Below are 10,118 nucleotides of genomic sequence, written 5' to 3' on the forward strand. Positions count from 1 at the left end.
GAAACACTGACAACACCAAATGCTGACAAGGATGTGGAGCATTAGGAACTTTCATTCATTGCTGGTGGGAATGCACAATGGTACAGTCAGTTTGGAAAATAAGCAGTTTCTTACAAAACTAAACAGTCTTACCATATGATCCAGCAATTGCGCTTTTTTTTTTTTAAGATTTTATTTATTTGACACAGAGAGAGAAGCACAAGTAGGTAGAGAGGCAGGCAGAGGGAGAGAGAGAAGCAGACTCTCCGCTGAGCAGGGAGCCCAACGTGGGACTCAATCCCAGAACCCCGGGATCATGACCTCAGCCTAAGGCAGACGCTCAACTGACTGAGCCACTCAGGCGCCTGCAGTTGCGCTCTTTGATATTTACCCAAATGAGGTAAAAACTTACGTTCACACAAAAATCTTATGTCTACACAAAAACCTGTTCCTGGATGTTTAGGGCAGCTTTATTCACACATAAATTAAAAACTAGCAGAACTGAAAAAAGAAGTAGAAAGATCCACAATTTAGATGGACATAGAATGATGGAGGCAGGATTTCTGGAATGACAGAGTAAGGAGCTCAAAAAATCCTCTTTAAAAAATACCAAAAATCAAAAACCCAAAACATTAAAACTGTACAAAATTGTCAAAAACAAAAGTACCAAAGGCTTACAACAAATTGAGAAACATTTATTCATGAAAAACTGCTGACCCTTTGGTAAGAACAGTGGCAGTCTCTGACGTCTTAGCCTGTGGCTGCTCCTACCCTTTTCCCCCACACTACCACCCTAGCTCGGCTGCCACAGGAATTGTTCTACATAGAGAGGCAAGTCATGGAAAACTACATCTTTGCTTTGGGAAGGTGCTCACTTGATTTGAAAAACCCCATGCCCAGGGGCATTGAAAGAAACAGTAGCAATCTCAGTGACAAAACAAAACAAACAAGGAAGGCCAACAACTCAGCTAGCTCGAGGTTCTTGAGGTTGAGGTCCTGGTTGCAAGCAAGAGGACAGAAATTTTGTAGGGTTATACAAGGAATGATAGAGTCATAGTGGGTCTTGGTAAGTTCCCACATATTTCTGACAAAGCACATACATGAGCAGGAGAGCAGAGTGCTCTGGCTAGCCACATATTCCTGGTAGAACTTGAGGCCACGCAGACAGGTGGAGGAATGCAGTAGTGCCCAACAGAAAGTAAGAGCTGTTGCAGACTTGTAAACTGCCTGAATTTTGAATGTACTCTCTAACACACACATTAGATTTATCACAGAGCCACTGAAGAAGGTGTTAAGTCTTATGGGCTCAATGTATTTGAGCACATCCTCTGACCAATCGTTGGCTGACTACTTAGCAATGCAGATACAGAGGCAAGGAAGCAAGATGTAAACATAAAGACAGGAATTAAAGAAAAATAAATAAACAAGAAGGACCAGTGACTGCACATTACAGGTTCCACAGATCTAGTCCAGGCAAGTTACTAAGCAACCAACAGCCTGTAGGGAGAAAATATCCAACTTCAGAATTGCTAGAACATATCTAACAAAACCAAAAAATGAGATATGCAAAGAAATGGGAAACTATGACCCATATTTGGGGAAAAAAGCACTCAAAACAATAATATACAAGACTTAAAAGACCTTAACCAATTTGACTTGATTGACGTTTGCAAAACAGGACACTCAATAACTGCAGAATGTTTGTGCTTTTTAAGTACGCATGGAAGATAACCATTTGTATTTTTATAAAATTTAATACCTATTCTTTTCTTAAGTTTCTTTATTTAAGTAATCTTATACCCAATGTGGGGCTCAAACTCACAGGCCCAAGATCAAGAGCTGAGTCACCAGGCACCCCTTAACACCTATTCTTGATAAAAAGAAAAAAAAAAAAAAAACTTTCCCAAAACTAGAAATAGAACAAAACATCTTCAGTCTGTAAAGCTGGATCTATAAAAATTCTATGGCTAAATGATACTTTATAGTGAAATATTGAACACTTTCCCACTAAGTTTAGGAGTAAGGCAATGATATCTGCTATCATCAATTCACTCAATATTATATTCTTGGAGGTTCTAGCCAATGTAATAAGATAAGTATCTAAAAGACATTCAAATAAAAAAAGAAGTAAATTTTTATTTTCAAAGAGCATGATCAAATAAATAGAAAAATTTAAGAAATATACTCCAAAAAAAACACCTGACTTGAGGCAATATATGAATTTAGTAAAGTGACAGAATATCAGGTCAGCATATAAGGATCAATTGTATTTACATATACTAGCAATAAACAATTGGAAAAATTTTTAAAAATTAATACTATCTATAATAACATTGAAAACAGGGCGCCTGGGTAGCTCATTCATTAAGCATCTGCCTTCAGCTCAGGTCATGATCCCAGGGTCCTGGGATCGAGCCCCACATCGGGCTCCCTGCTCGGCGGGAAGCCTGCTTCTCCCTCTCCCACTCCCCCTGCTTGTGTTCCTTCTCTTGCTGTCTCTCTCTGTCAAATAAATAAAATCTTTAAAAAAAATAGCATTGAAAACATAAATATAACAGACTATGTGCAGGACCTCTACACTAAAAACTACAAAATACTGAAGAGAGAAATTAAAGAAACTCAAAATTAATGGAAAAATATACCATGCTCATGGGTTGGGAGAACACAGTATTGTTAACTTGTCAGTTTTCCTCAAATTGATCAATAGATTCAAAGCAATACCAAGTTTCTAGTCATACTTTTTTTTAGAAACTGACAAGTTGGTTCTAAAATTTATATGGAAATATAAAAGATCTAGAATAAGCAGTCTTGAAATAAAACAGAGGTGAAGAATTTACATTACCTGATTTCTAGGCTTACAAAAATGCTAGAGTAATTAAGACATTGTGGTACAGACACAAGATGGGAAAGACAGGTCAGTGGGACAGAATGGTAAGTCTAGAAATAGTGTTTAACTGATTTTATCCAAAAAGCAAAAACAATTTAACGTGGAAAGAAAAGTGTGTTCAACACACAGTGCTAAAAAGAATTGGCTATGAAAATTTTTTCTGGAAGATTATTTTCTTTTTTTTTTTTTTTTTTTTTTTTTTTTAAGATTTTTATTTATTTGAGAGAGAGACAGCAAGAGGGAACACAAGCAGGCAGAGTGGGAGAGGGAGAAGCAGGCTTCCCGCGGAGCAGGGAGCCCGATGCGGGGCTCGATCCCAGGACCCTGGGATCATGACCTGAGCCGAAGGCAGACGCTTAACGACTGAGCCACCCAGGTGCCCCTGGAAGATTATTTTCATGATCTTTGGATAGGCAAAGATTTCTTAGAACCCAGGAGGCAATAATCATAAAAGAAAAATCAATAAAACGGAATTCACCAAAACTTAAAAGTTTAAAGCTTCTGCGTCTCAGAAGACACCATTAAGAAAATGAGTAGGAAAGTAAATATTCTTTATCTATGTCTGTATGTTTGGCAAAGGACTTCTATCTAGAATATGTACATAACACCTACAGCTCAATAGTAAGAAGACCCAATTAAAATGCAATTTAAAAAAATGGGCAAAAGATATGAACGTATGTTTAATATCATTATTCATCAGCAAAATGTAAATTAAAATATTGAGATGTTACAACATGCCCACTAGAATGGCTAAAATCAAAAAGACTGGTCACATCTAATGTGGTAAGGATAGTGGAGTAAGCAAAATACATTGCTGGTGGGAGTGTAAAGTGTAGTGATGCAACCACTTTGAAAATTAATCTGGAATTTTCTCATGAAGTTAACATGCATCTACCAAATGACCCAGCAATTCCACTTGTAAATATTTACCCAAGAAAATGAAAACACATGTCCATAGAAAGATTTATACACTAATGTCCATGGCAGCTTTATTTCAAAACTGGAAACAACCCAGATATCAACAGGTAATGGATAAACAAATTGATATCCATATAATAGAATACAATTCAGCAATAAAAAGGAATGAACTCTACCAAACATTTAAGGAAGATTTGATACTAATTCTTCACAAACTCTTTCAAAAATTGGGAGAAAACACTTCTCAACTCATTCTGTGAGGTCATTGTTACTCTGACACTAGAAACCAGACAGACATCACAAGAAAACTACAAATATCTCTCACGAATACAGATGCAAAATTCCTCAACAAAATACTACCAAACTGAATCCAGCAACATATAAAAAGGATTATTCACTCTGATCAAGCGAGAATGTAAGATTCGTTTAACATCTGAAAATCAGTTAATGTAACATACCTTATCGATAAGAGACATAAACCACATGATCATCTCACAGAGTCAGAAAAAGCATTTGACAAAGTCCAACACTGTTTCTTGATTTAAAAAACTAAAAAAAGAATAGAAGGGAACTTCCTCAACTTGATAAAAGGTATCTATGAAAACCCGCAGCTAACATCACACTTAATGGTGAAAGACTGAAAGCTTTTCCTATACAAGGATGTCTTACTCTCACCACTCTGCTTAACATTGTGCTGGAAGTTCTAGCTAAGGCAATTAGGCAAGAAAAAGCAATAAAAGAGACGCAAGGAAAGGAAGAAGTAAAATAAGCTTTATATTCATGTAACATGATCTCCTATGTAGAAAATCCTAAGGAATCCACTAAAAAACCTAATAAATAATAATAATAAATAATAATAAAATAGACCTAATAAACAAGTTCAGCAAGATTTCAGGATAAAGATCGATATACAAAAACCAATTCTATTCCACAGATTGGCAATGAACAATCTAAAAAGGAAATTAGGGGTGCCTGGGTGGCTCAGTTGGTTAAGTGTCTGCCTTCAGATCAGGTCATGATCCCAGGGTTCTGGGATCAAGCCCCACATTGTGCTCCCGGCTCAGCAGGGAATCTGCTTCTCCCTCTGCCCCTCCACCATGCTTATGCTCTTGCTCTCTCTCTCTCAAATAAATAAAATCTTTAAAAAAAAAAGAAATTAGAAAATTTCATTTGGAATAGTATCACAAAGAACAGGAATAAATTTAACAAAAGACACACAGAACTTATATTCTGAAACCCACAAGATATTGTTGAAAGAAAGAAGACCTAAATAAATAGATGTTCCATGTTCATGAATCAAAAAACTTAATATTGTTAAGATGGCAATACTCCCTACATTGATCTACAGATTTAATGCAATCTCTATCAAAATCCAAGCTGGCGGGGCGCCTGGGTGGCTCAGTCAGTCAAGCATCTGCCTTCAGCTCAGGTCATGATCCCGGGGTGCTGGGATTGAGCCCCATGTTGGGCTCCCTGCTTGGTGGGGAGTCTGCTTCTCCCTCTCCCTCTGCTGCTCCCCCTGCTTGTGTGCTCTCTTTAAAAAAAAAGTCTTTAAAAAAATTTATAATCCAAACGGGCTTTTTTTTTTTTTTTTTTTTAACTACAAAGAGGGGCACCTGAGTGACTCAGTTGGTTGAGTGTCCAGCTCTTGATTTCAGCTCAGGTCATGATCTCAGGGTTGTGGGATCCAGCCCCGTGTCGAGCTCCATGCTCACCAGGGAGTCTGCTTGAGATTCTTTCTCTCCCTCTGCCCCTCCCCCACCCCCACGTGCATGTGCTGTCTCTCTCTCTCTCTCAAATTAAATCTTTTAAAAAAACTTACTACAAAGATAGAGTAATCAGGACAGTCTGATACTGGCATAAGGACAGACATATAGATCAGTGGAACAGAATTGATAGTCCAGAACTAAACCCTTATATTTATGGTCAATTGATGTTTGCAAGGGTGCCAAGACAGTTCATGGGAAAAGAATAATCTTTTCCACAAATGGTGTTGGAACAACTAGATATCCACATGCAAAGGAATGAAGGTAGGCCTCTTTCTTACATTGTACATAAAAATTAACTCAACAGGGGCTAGAGGTAGGGGGAAAGGGGAATTCTTTAGTGAGTATAGAGTTTCAGTTTCACAAGATGAAAAGTTCTGGAGATTGGTTGCACAACATGAATGTACTTAACACTACTGAACGGTACACTTTAAAATGGTTAGGATGGTACATTTTATGTTACAGATATTTTACCACAATCAAAAAAAAATTTTTTAATAAAAATGTTTAACTCAAAATGGACCATAGACCTAAATGTAATAACTAAAGCTATAAAACTCTTTAAAAGAAGACAGGGGTAAATCTTTGTGATCGTGGATTAGACCAGGCCTTCTTAAACACCAAAGCATAAGTGACAAAAGGAAAGGTAGGTAAATTGGACTTTAAAGGACACCCTCAGGAAATGACAAGACCTCCTACCAAATGGGAGAAAATATTTGCAAATCATTTATGTGATTGATAAGGGAATCGTATCCAGACAACATAAAGAACTTTTACAACTCAACAGTAAAAAGACAATAATCCAACTGAAAAACAGGCGGAGGATCGGAACAGACATTTCTCCAGAGAAAATGTACAAATGTCCAAAAAAAATATGAAAAAATGTTCAGCATCATTAGTCATTAGAGAAATTCAAATGAAAATTACAATGAGAAACCACTTTATGCCCACTGGAATGGCTATAATAAAGAAGATCGACAATACCATGTGTCAGTGAGGACATGGATAAATTGGAACCCTCATACCTTGCTGGTGGGAATGTAAAACGGCGCAACCATTTTGGAAGCCTGTTTGGCAGTTTATAGTTACCATATGATCCAGAAATTCTACTCCTAGGTATATACCCCAAGGAAATAAAGCATACATCCACATAAAAACGTGTACACAAATTTTAATAGCAGCATTATTCATAACAGCCAAAAAGTAGAAACAACTCAAGTATCCGTCAACTGATGAACAGTTAAATAAAAGTGGTAAATCTGTACAATGGAATATTATTCAGCAATAAAAAGGACAAAGTATTGATATATGCTACCACATGGATGAACCCAATAAACATTATACTAAGGGATAGAAGCCAGACACACAAGACTAAGTATAATGTAACAACGAGATGCAGAATAGACTATAAAGTTTAGCATATATTAGTACTTCCTGGATGCATGAATGAATTGATAATTAAGTAAAATACCCATGCCAATTGGATTTAGAAGGTGAAAGAGACATGAAACGACGGTAAAGCTGAGTTTTCTAAGCTGGGTGAGTGAGGGGCAGGTGGGAACATTAAAGAGACCGGGAGAGGCAGGGTAGGATCTGAAACTCAGGTCCCAGAGGAGAGCACAGATGTGAGAGTCCTTGACTTGGAGGTGACAGGTTGGGGGAGGTGAGTAATGGTTAATTTCACAAGGGAAGAAGTTCAGAAATAAGAGCAGGGTGGGGACAGCTAAGCCCTTTGCCCTTGTTTCTGGAAGAGGGTGTCTGAGACCCTGGGCATTCAAGTGGCATGAGGGGTATGTGGTGCTGGGGAAAGAATCGAAGACTTGAGTCAGAGGACCCAGGTTCTTTGCTTTAGCTCCATCTTGCTGTGTGACCTCGGGCAGCTGATCTTCCTGTCTGAGGCTCTTTCTTCACCTGTAATCAGGGATAATAATCCCAGCCCTCTTTCCCAAAACTGTTGCATGGACCAAAAGGGAGAATGCATAAGAAAGTGCTTTGTAAACCGTAAAAGCCTCATCAAATAGAACGGGTTATTATTATTGCAGTGGGAGATGCAGAAGGCCAATAAAATGGATTTGGTTGCAGCAAGTACAGGGGTTACTTTCTGTTTCTTAAAAAAAGAAAAACCAGCAGCAGCAAGTACTGCCAGGTGCACAACGTAGTTTTTCCAACTTTGAGAAGCAAATAACAGAGAGGGGCCAACTGGCTCATCCCAGGGGGCCTGTCTTCACCAATTGAATCAGAAATCACGGCTCAGGGAATAGTTGCAGGCAAGGGCCCAGGACAGCAGGCCCTGTCCTGGGGGCGGTACCCAGGGGGTGTGGGGCCAACAAAGGTTGTCCACATGGCCCGAGACCTGGTCCCTGGGCCCCAGCAGCTTGGAGCTTCCTTCAGTCCCCGCCCAACCAGATGTACTCCTTAGAGTCCCAGGTGGCCCATGAAGGGTGCTGCCAGCCCCCAGGCCACATTCAGAAGCATCACCTCAGGGTTAGGCAGAGAAGTGACCATGGCTTCACCACAAAATAGGCCAGGCTGAGTTTCTATGGCTCCCCAGGTGGCCAGCCTCATTAGAGCTCAGGGCCGCACTGGGCCTGCCAGAACTGCGGGCCAAGTCCAGCGCAGGAGGCGTGGAGAGGCTGCTTCCAGTTCTTTTCAGGCCCAGAGACACGTTCCCCCAATGCCTGGCTAGAGGTGAGCTCCCGAGGTTTGTGTGCCAGCCTAGAGACAGTCCTCTCAAATAGTACCTTTAAGGCAGCCACGCTTTTCTCAGATTTTCTTGGCCAAGGCTAGAGAAGACATTAATGACCATCTAGTCCAGCCTGCCTGCCCCCGTTTTCAGTTGAAGAACCTGAGGCCCAGAGAGGCAGGAACTTGCTGAAAGGTCAGATCAGGGGAGCTTCTCTGAGGCCGAACAACAGTGCTGAGAACAGAAATCGAGTCTCTGGCCTCTCAGCTGTCTTCCTCCCCACCTCCTCTCCTTCTTTTCCCATTACTCGTATTTTCCAGTCTCTTCTCCTTGGGAGCACTGCCCTCTCACCTCTCTGAACTTCCTGGCCAGCCCTGCCGGCCTGAGTTCTCCACCTGAGGCTAAGATTCTGCTTCCCCGCCTCTGCTCTGCACTGGCCAGGTCGAAGAGCTCACCGGCTGCTCAGAGATGCTCCCTGGGCAGTGGAGCTGGGGCATGAGGGCCGGGGGAGGGGGCAAGGTGAGGTCAGGAGCTGCAAAAGCAGGTCCAGTTCAGCTACTAATGGTTATGTGCGGGCACTGAGACCCTGTTTTGGAGCTTCTCGTATCCCTTCTTTGGCTACCTTTGTTCTTCCCCTCAGCAAACACTCTTCAGTCCCTGAAACCTTGCTGAGGACTTGAACTCAGAGCCTTGCTTGTGCAAGGCATCAGGGCACAGATACTACTTACCAACTCGGCCCTGCACTCAGGTGCTCCCAGTCTGGTGGAGGTGGCACCAGAATGGGCATTTGCCCCCAGGGTGATCAGCATAGGATATGAGGGCAGCACGGAGGACTCTAGAAGCCCAGGAGATGCCCCCTCTACCCCAAGCCTGGGCAGTCAGAGAAGGCCTCGAGCTCCAATGCAGCTCAAGGAGACATTTCCTAGGCAAGAAGGTGGGGAAAGGCATCCCGGGAAGCCCACACTAAGCTGAGAGGATAAGCGGCATGACAGGATCAGGGAATGGTGCTGGATTTCATGTGGCTTAAAACCTAGGCTGGGCAGGGGTGAGTGTGGGTGAGGCTGGGGATTGGCAGGGGCCATATGTGAAGGGTGCTGAAGGCAGGTCCAATGTGTATTTTCCAACACCACCAAGCCATTAAGTCAATTCTGATGCTGCCCACCTGGAGATAGTATCAGATGCCATGGGTTAGGGGGCCGTCCTACAAGCCGGCCCCCACCTGTGCTTCTGACCAATTGGTTATAAATTGGAGGTTCCCACAACCTCTTCCTCGGGTTCAATTATTTGGTAGAGCAGCTCACAGAACTCAGAGGAACATTTACTTCTGTTTACCAGTTTATTATAAAGGATAGTATAAAGAATATAGACGAATAGCTGGATAAAGAGGTACAAAAGGCAGTATCAGGTCCATCCTTCCCTTTTCCCTTTAGTCCTGGGCGTCCTGGAGAGGCGCTGGGGCAGACCCAGCGAGCCCACATTCTTTGTGGAGTGCGGGGCCTGGTATTTCTTTTCCTTACTGCACCTTAGCATGTCATCCTTGGGCAGGGGCCATGCTAATCTCTGTATTGTTCCAACCTTAGTATATGTGCTGCCGAAGCGATCACTCCTGACTGAACCTTAGGCTTCCCCTTCAGCAACAGGAAAGATGAAACCCAATCATCTCTCAGGGGCTTTCACCCCTAGATGAATCAGGATCAACTATGGAACTTTGTATATGACGAACATGTGGGCTCCATCCCAAGCTTATTAAATCATCCTTTCATTCCACAAATATTTTTGTGCATACGCCACGCGCTGGACACAGTTCTAGGCAGTCGGCATACAGCGAGGGGCAAAGCCTCTGGCCCGCCTTCATGGCGTTTACACTCAGAGTCTCGGGAGACGG

At 41.8% G+C, this 10,118-nt stretch overlaps 1 non-coding gene across 1 annotated transcript; it reads right to left on the reverse strand.

Moving 5' to 3' along the window:
* Positions 1–9,733: 9,733 nt before the first annotated feature.
* LOC116646595 lies at positions 9,734–9,837 on the reverse strand. The gene has a single exon (XR_004302144.1). It is a non-coding gene; the product is annotated as a U6 spliceosomal RNA (small nuclear RNA).
* Positions 9,838–10,118: the final 281 nt, after the last annotated feature.

Source organism: Phoca vitulina, unplaced genomic scaffold (assembly GCF_004348235.1).
Source record: "Phoca vitulina isolate PV1807 unplaced genomic scaffold, GSC_HSeal_1.0 scaffold36, whole genome shotgun sequence".
Taxonomy (NCBI): Eukaryota; Metazoa; Chordata; class Mammalia; order Carnivora; family Phocidae; genus Phoca; species Phoca vitulina.